The sequence below is a fragment of the Tamandua tetradactyla genome, chromosome 10 (genome assembly GCF_023851605.1).
Source record: "Tamandua tetradactyla isolate mTamTet1 chromosome 10, mTamTet1.pri, whole genome shotgun sequence".
NCBI lineage: Eukaryota > Metazoa > Chordata > Mammalia > Pilosa > Myrmecophagidae > Tamandua > Tamandua tetradactyla.
The window spans coordinates 66,176,847-66,185,762 of NC_135336.1; the positions used below are offsets into that span (position 1 = coordinate 66,176,847).

The 8,916-nt window shown below is 40.3% G+C and overlaps 1 non-coding gene across 1 annotated transcript; it reads right to left on the bottom strand.

Annotated features, from left to right (window-relative positions):
• Nucleotides 1-8,075: 8,075 nt before the first annotated feature.
• Nucleotides 8,076-8,182, bottom strand: LOC143649039 (U6 spliceosomal RNA). Its single transcript, XR_013158917.1, has one exon. It is a non-coding gene; the product is annotated as a U6 spliceosomal RNA (small nuclear RNA).
• Between the last annotated feature and the right edge of the window lie 734 nt (nucleotides 8,183-8,916).

Here is an 8,916-nt window from a genome sequence, read left to right on the forward strand (position 1 = left end):
ATATTTTTTAGTGTAATTCTTTTACAAAATAAGGTGGAGATCTATTGACCTTTGATAAGAAAAAGGAAAGGTTGAGCCTCTGTTTCTTTTGGTTCATAAAGATTAAATCATAGCTTGAGATATTTTATAAATGATGCTGCAACAAAGGTTTTAAAGTTGAACTCTTTATCTTAATTAGACAAAGGTTCAAAGTGTACTTAAAATATAATAAGTTAAATGTCATCATACCTGATAAAGGGCATTTCCAAATATTTTGCAAGAAGTTAATCAGGGATGATAGGGACAGAAGTTGTCTGACAGGCTGAATCAACTTCCTGAGAGGTAAAGAAAGGCTTCCTATAATTAAATCAGTAAATTTAATTGGGGTGCATCAGTAGCAGTACACAGATTAGATTACCAAAATATAGAGACCAGAGGAAGGGTAACTATTTTATAGGAAAATATAACTTTCAAAAATATAAAAACCTAAGTAACTGAGGCCCAAATACATACTCTGGAGTTAAAATTTATGCATCTATAGGAGTGAAAATAACACGAGGTTGATATCTGGTTCTCAGAAAGACATTTTCAAGCCCCCAGTCTGACAAATGGAACCTTGCTTGGTAACAGAGTCTTTGAAGATGCTGTAATTTAACATGAGGGGAGAATTGGATACACACAGTCACAAGAGAAAATATCATGTGATGACTGAGGTAGTGAATGTCACAGGTTGCCCATAAGCCACTGCATGAATTCAAGAGAGAAACATAGAACAGATTTTTCCCAAAAAACTTAAGGATAAGCATGGCTCTGCTGACACTCTGATGACAGATTTCTAGCTTCCACAACCATCGGACAATAAATTTCTGATGTTTTGAACTGCCTGGTTTATGGTACTTAGTTATGGTAGCTCTAAGAAACTAAGATAGGAAGCTACTAATGCTCTATATAAAATATGTTTGGAGAGCAGAATTAATTTTGGTCATTGGTTCTTAATTAAAACAATCTTAAGAACAGGTAAAGAATATATTTTATTAGTCTCTTAGTTTGCCAGAACTCCTAGGACAAATACCACACAATGGTTTGGCTTATATAATAAGTATTTATTTTTTTGGTTTTGGATACTAGAAGTCCAAAATTGAGGAATCATAAGGCCATGCTTTTTCCCAGAGTCTGTAGCATTCTAGCTCTGGCTTGATCGCTGCCTCCATCACATGTCACCGTCTCTTTCTCTGACTTCTACTTCTGGCTTCTATTTCCATATCCAATTTCTTTTGCACATATGGAGGTCAGTTATGTTGGATTAAGACCTGTCCTCATTTATGTTGGCCACACCTTAACAAATAACTTCTTCAAAGTTTTTATTTACAAATGGATTCACACTTATAGGACTGGGGGTTAGGACTAGAACATGGCTCTGTGGGGGACATGGCACAGTTTCCCAACAGGTTTAGTGAAACAATATGTTCAGTATGCCTGTTTTCTAAGTTCAATGCCAGCACTTCCTAGTTCCTACTCTATGAACTTGGCCAAGTTAACTAGTCTTTCATTTCCTCATTGTTAAAACAGAATAATAATAGAACTTACCATCAAAAGGTTTTTGCAGAAATCAAAAGAGAAAATTCATGTGGAATATATAGACTAGTGCCTGGAATATAGTAAGCACTCAGTAAATGCTAGCTTTTGTAATTATAATTATTATTCAAGTTCATAGTATCTAAAAATCAGAACTTTTTTTAAGGGTCAGTATTTTTGAATATAGAAATGGAAACTTACCTAAGGTCGTGAGTATATTTTGGTAAAACAGTTTCAATTGCGTTTTTTAACCTCATTGCATTGAACTCTTTTAACATACTTACTTTTAAAAAATAAAAGACGAATAGAGGAGTTGTGTCTAAACTTTAAAGGAAAATATTTGACAGGCTCGTTATATCTAGCTTATTTCATTTAATATCTTGCAGGGCACACCCAAATAGGCTTTGTTGAATGTTAATTAGGAAAATTGACACCCAATGCTGATAATTCAAGTAGATTGGTCTGGATGATCCAATGAAATGTTCTGGCACTCCTTTTTATCTCATTTGCAAAGAACACTGACTTCTATTTCCCAACCTGCTGCCATTGGGAAGAATCTTCTCCTATTCATAAGTCACTAATGAAATTCATGTGTAATTCTCCATCAGGAGTGTTCGCTGGTCTTGGGGCTAAGTTGGGTAAGAACATTTGGTGAACCAGTCAGGAGAAAAGGCAGCTGCTGTCCATAAAAGGCATGAATATTGAGAAGGGAGACTCTCTGTGGAGAATCCTGGGATGTCCTGCTACACCTATCTGAGGTTGGGGTGGCTTCTCTCCTAGGAAAATGCAGACCATCGAGGGGGTATGGAGATGCCCAGGACTCCTGGCTGGATTTTTAATATGACTGCAGCAGGTCACAGGACAGTTAGGAGTTCATAAAATAAAGGAGAGTCATCAGACCACTGCAGCTGTTGCATAGCCTCTGTTAGGATTTGTGTGTTTGGCCATGGAAGAGACCCTGGCCATTAAAGCTGTGGTTCAGCACCTAAAAAGAGATCTTAGGTCAGAAAGAAACTTGTGCATGTCCAAACAGATTTGAAGGATACATTGACTGAGAAGCTACACCATGTAGACAAGAGTTTAGAAATATTGGCATACCAGTATGCTAGAGTAAGAGGGTACAGGCTACCCAAGGGGCCAGTGAATCATATCCTGACTTCCCTTACTGGGACCCTAAAAGATGGGAACCTGTTGATTTTTATTCAGATTATGATGAGCTTCAGTCTGACTGGGATATTGAAAATGAGGTAAGAAAGCTGGTTTGTCCTCTCATCCAAAAAAATAAGTTGTCAGAACATATTCAGAACCCTCACCTCCAGTGGGGGAGGGTGATAATGAGGGCGCTACTGTCACTGTGGTGGCCTCAGCACCCCCTCAGGACCAAAAGATCTTAGTTACCCTGCAGGACTATGCCAACACTGAATTACATGAAATTGAGAATCAGTACAGACAAAAGTCAAGAAGTCCTGCTAAATTATTGGCTGCTATGTCTTTTGGACACTGATGCAGAGGGACTGTTACTTTCAGGAAATGAAACAAGCAAATTAGTGTCAATTACTACACACTTCTCCCTCTGCCGATGTATATATATTGTAACTGCCAGGGCAGAATCCAATTCATTGTAAATTAGCATATTACTCAATGTAGACAAACTTGGCCCAACATGGGAGGTATATCACATGCTGCTCTCCACTGGAATATGCTGAATGAATTGAAAAAATGTACTGGTGGAACTAGGAATAAAGCATGCCATTTTTGCTGTTAATTTTATTAGGCCAGATAAGGAATGTTCACAACAGGTATTAAGGGTGCTATCCTGCATAATGCCCCCAATTAGTGGTATGGACTCTTGAATCAATTCTTAGCCTAATAATAAGGCAACCCATTGCAAAGGCTGCCCAATTTGTGGCCTATTGAGGAGAGTCAGAATGCCTATGGTGCAGAGGCACTGGAGTAAAAGCTGTAGGTAGTTCCCCTAGGGGGCATGATGGTCCAAGCTATGTATCATGTAGGCAGATGTGGGCCAATCTAATAACTGCTGACACTAAAATTGGAGATATTGATGGGCAGCCAAATGCAGTTCTTGTCAGACTCTGGAGTAAATTACCCAAAGAACAAAGATATAGTAACCTTGAAACTAGATCAGCAGATGGGGAGAGAAATTCAGGCTGAAAGACAAGGCTCTGACAGTCTATGAGGCCCTCCACTCCTCCTGCTGAGCAGGACTGGCAAGCTCCTTTTCCCCTTGCTTAGGAGACAGGCCAAGATCCCTAAATAAGAGCTATATATGGATACATTGAGGATCGGAGGCCACATATTGTGATAGCAATCTTTTGGTTACCTATGTAGGGTTTTGGCCCTTGTGGACACTGGAATAGAATACACCTTCAACACAACTGCTAATGCTGATTGGCTGATTACCATGTCAAAATCATACAGTGTACATATCTCCTATTCCAGAATATATACTGGGAATTGACATTTTACATAATGCCACTTTGCAAACTACTATAGAAGAATTCTGTCTCTGATGTTAAGTGGTCAAAACTGTCCAAAGAGGACACATTAAGTGGTCACCAGTAAAGGCACTCTCCCCCTGAGGTACAGTGGTGGTGCATGAATATAAGTTACCGAGGGGATCATCAAGGAATTATTGCCACTGTTAAGGAATTATCAAAACTGAGCATTATAATCCCCACACATAGTCTATCTGATAGCCCAATCTGGCCAGTGAAGAAGTCTGATGGTGCTTGGTGAATGACTGTTGATTATAAAGAGCTTAAAATAACTCCTCCCTTGTTTGCAATTCTACCAAACATAGCTACTTTGTAACAGGACATAAGTACTCAATTAGGCCAATTTCTTTTTTGTTTGTTTGTTTTGTTGTATAATTAAAATTTTATTAAGGAAACAGAACCATGCTGCAAATAGGACAAAAAGGAGAAATGAGTCTTCCACCCACCCAGTCATCGATCTTCATCTAGGGGAAAGGATCTCAAAGGAGAGGCAGGAGCTCCCTATACTCTAAAGAACCCAGACTTCTGAGGTCCTGGGGGATTTTTGCTCCCAAACAGTTGGCCTTGGTTCTCCTTCACAGTTCTCCCTCCTTCTGGTGCAATCTTGGGCTTTTGGAAGGGTACAGCCTTGCTCCTCTCCTTGAGTAGGCTGTACACAGTGGGCTCTGGAGAGATTCACCCACTGCATCTCCTATCAAAACTTATTCCTGGATCCTCCTAGAGACCCTTTCTTCCCCTAATTACCCCTTATCCTTGCTCCTGGATTGGGAGAACTCTCTCCCAGCATACCATCCTGAATGCACCTGACCTCATCTGATCTCACAAGCTAAGCAGGATCTGGCCTGCTTAGTACTCAGATAGGAGACCACCTGAGAATAGCAGGTGATGTAGTCTAGGCTAATTTCATTTTGTATTGGGTCATGCTAATGCTTTTTAAATTATTTTTAAGGTCCCTCTAGCAAGCCTGTATTCACCTTCATGTGGGAAAAACAAAAGTGATATTTACTGTGTTACCTCAAGGATATTTTCATAGTCTCACTAACTGCCATGCTTTGATAGCCCAAGATTTACAAACGTGGAAATCTCTGGCAGAGTTCACTCTTTTAAATTGTATTGATGATATTATATTTACCGGTAACCCTTGCAGAATTGGAAGCTGCCACTAAGACCATAGTGGCCCACCTCAAGAGTTGACGATGGGCAGAAAGTCAGGACAAATTACAAGGACCTGGATGTTCTGTCAAATTCTTGGATGTTGTTTGGTCAGGTATGACTAAGACTGTTCCTTCTGCTGTTGCTGACAAGATGCAAAATGACCTTACCTTAAATACTCCTAAACAGCTTATGGCTTTCTTTGATTTGCTGGGTAACTGGAGATCATTCATAAATCCCATTTAGCACAGATTCTAAAACCCTTGTATGCTTAGTTAGAAAAGGAAAAATATTTGAATGGGATGTTCCAAAACAGGCTGCTTTTGAAGAGAACAAGCAGGCTATTGTACAGACCCAGGCTTTATGAGGGGTGGACCCAGATGTGCCCTGCAAATTATATGTGGTGAGTAGCAATATTGACTCTGGATGGACTTATGGTAAAGGCAAGATGCAAAGCGAGTTATCATGCCCTTTGATCAGCTCTGGAAAGGATGTGAACTATGATATAGTCTCTTTGATAAACAACTGTGTGCTGCCTATAATGCCTTACTGCAAGTTGAAGGGCTAACTCAGAAATATCCTGTGAAATCAAGAATAGCCATCCCCATATAGGAGTGGATATAGGACACTGTCACTAAGCTTCACTCTGGCAGTGCAAAATTGCACACGTTAATGAAATGTAAAGCTTATCTGCTACAGGGCAACATATTTACCAACAGCCTTTTAAGTGCAGAAATGCATTCCCATGTGGAAAAACAATGCTTGCCCTCCCCATTGATCCTCCTGAAGTTGCTGTTTCTGTGCCCACCATTGACAGATATGTCAATATACATAAGCCTGTCTGATATACTGATGGATCAGCATACTTATACAGCAGTAGTCATGCAACCTAACTCATTCAGACAATATACGGTGGGAAACTGGCACCATGCAAAATATCCAATCGGCTGAATTGAGGCTGGTCTGGATAGTCATTTTCCATGAATCAGTACTATTTGTACTGCCAATCAGGCAGTGTCCTGAAACCTGAGAGTGTGGATGACCATGTGAAATCAAGAACAATAGACTATTGTTGGTTGCCCCTTATGGGGAACAGAGATGTGGTGAGATATCTGGACTGCCTGTCACAAGCAAAAGTTAACCATGCTTCATGTTTCTGCCAATAATACTGATTTATTTCCTTGCAGCTTTGAACTGGATACTTTTGCAAGAATTCACAGTCTAGAACCAACATTGCCTGAGGCTGCTGAATGGTTGCATAGGAAAATAGGACTCTGAGGATACAAAATTCTGTGGAGATTGGCAAAGCAATTCACCATGCAGCAGCTAAAGAATGTTGTGGACTCCTGCCCCTCCTGTTTCCTGTGACACCCTATGATGTTTCCTCATTAATGTTGTCACATCAGCTGCAAACAGATTCCAGTCACCAGGTGGCAGGCTGATTACATTGGGCCCCTTCTCTTATCCAAAGATGCATAGATAAAGCCATTAGACTATCCTTGGCCTTCCCAGTAGAGAAAGCAAGCCAAAGAGCTACAATACACAGCTTAGAAAAGCTAAGTGCATTCTTTAGGGTCCCCACACATATGGATAGTGACAGGTGGACCCCCTTTACTGGACAACTAACCCATGCCTGTTGAACATGACATCTTATGGACATTTCATTTGCCTTACAACTGCACAGTAACTGGGTTAATTGAAAGGATGAATGAACTTTTAAAAAGCAGTTAAAAGATGACAAGCAACCTCTGCAGCTGTGAACAAGCTGGTTGTGTGTGGCCCTCACCAGCCTCAATTCAGGGCCCAGAGCAGCTGCTCCCACTCTGGTTAAACTGCAATGGTGGTGGAGGGAGGGGGCTGTGCATGTGCTGCAAATTCAGGTAAAAGGCCAGCAGAACTACAGCCACAATGCAGCAAAGAAAGTAACTAGATCTTGCCTGTGCCATAAGAATTAGAAATTGGGAAAATAAGCTTTTTTATTGTCTGTGGTCTTGGCCTCTTCAGTATGCTAGTTGGAATCCTAGGCCCACGGGGTATTGGGGTCACCCAAAATTTACCTGAGATTCCCCAAACCTCAAGACACAGTATGTGTGACTCTGTGGACACTTATTATGGCCAGGATAAGCATGGATTTGACTCCAGAAGTCTCCCTGCCATTTCAGGGGGAAAAAGTACTTCCATGTACTAATGAAAATTTAGCTTATATTCTATTAGATCAACGAGATTTGTCTTCAAAATTCTCCACAAAAATCTTTCTTTTTACCCTTAATGTTGTGGAAAACACCTTTCTTCAATAGGCTTCTGTGGTAACCTACATGCACAGTTTTCTCAATGCTGAGTATGCACTGAGCTGTCATTGTTGGGTGCCATTACCCCTACAATTGGACTGAATTTGGCACTTCAGAAAATCTGGAAAACAATCTCACTTAAGACTGCAATCACAGGTTTTCATCACTTCGTAGGTTTGTTATCTCTGTGTGGGGGGACTCCAAGTGCTCTCTTGTTTCTTATGCTGTTGTGGAATATAGATGCAATGTCTGTCCTATCATCAATGTATCTGCTGTGTGAGTCCGGATTGTGAGGACCCAGGGCTCAGGTCCTGCCCCTGTCCTCCAATAGAGAACAAATCACTGCACACAGCTGCCTCCATGCTCAGGAGAGACATGAAAAGTCAGCAGACCCCATTAGGGATAAAGAATGCAATTAAAACTCCCCTCCCCTAGTCAAATCTTATGACACCTGCTGAAACTCCATTGAAACTATTGTGAACCTAAACCAACAGAAGCTGCTCCCCTGGCACTCCTCTCTCTCTCCCCCCTTTTTTTTTTCTCTTTTTTTCTTTGTTTTGCTTTTAAAAATATGGTACTCTTCACGAATTTGCGTGTCATCCTTGTACAGGGGCCATGCTAACCTTCTCTGTATCTTTCCAATTTTAGCATATGTGCTGCCTAAGCGAGCACCCTTTCTCTCTTTTTTTATGGAACACTGACTGCCATTTACTCACTGGCTGCCATTGGGAAGAATCTTCCCCTGTTCATTCGTCAGTAAACTCTTTGTAACTCTGTAACAGTCAGGCTCTTTGGTCTTGGGGCTAATTTAAGTTGGAACAAGGATATATTTGGTCTCTTGGATTTTGGAAGCAACGTATTTGTGGTGGTTTGGAATGATGTTGTCCGTAAAAAATAAGTTCTTAAACTTAATCTATTCTTTTAAGTAGAACTTTTTAAAAAGCAGTTTTCCCAAGATAAATTCACATGCCATATTGTATGGTATTGTACACATAAAGTGTACAATCAATGTCTTCTAGTAAATTTTCAGTTGTGTCTTCATTACCACAATCAATTCTGGAAATGCCAACCCATAGTGTGGTAAGAGAAGATATCTTCTCTCAGGAAACGCTGCTTGCATCGAGTTCCTCAGAGCATGGAAAGTCATATGGCAACATCTACTGATCCTTAATTCTAAAATTTTTCTGGGTGCTTCTCTCTTGGCTTCTCTGAGCTCTCTCCAAAATGTGGGCAGATTCTGGTCTTCAAACATAGTCCAATATTTGGCAATACAAAATTCAAGCAATCCTCTTGTCACCTTTCTCCTTCACCCTTCATCAGTCAAATTGTATGAATTCTTTCTATTTCTTCTACTTCTTTACAGTTCATACATGAACATCAGTGGAAGATAATATTTAAGAAGTAAA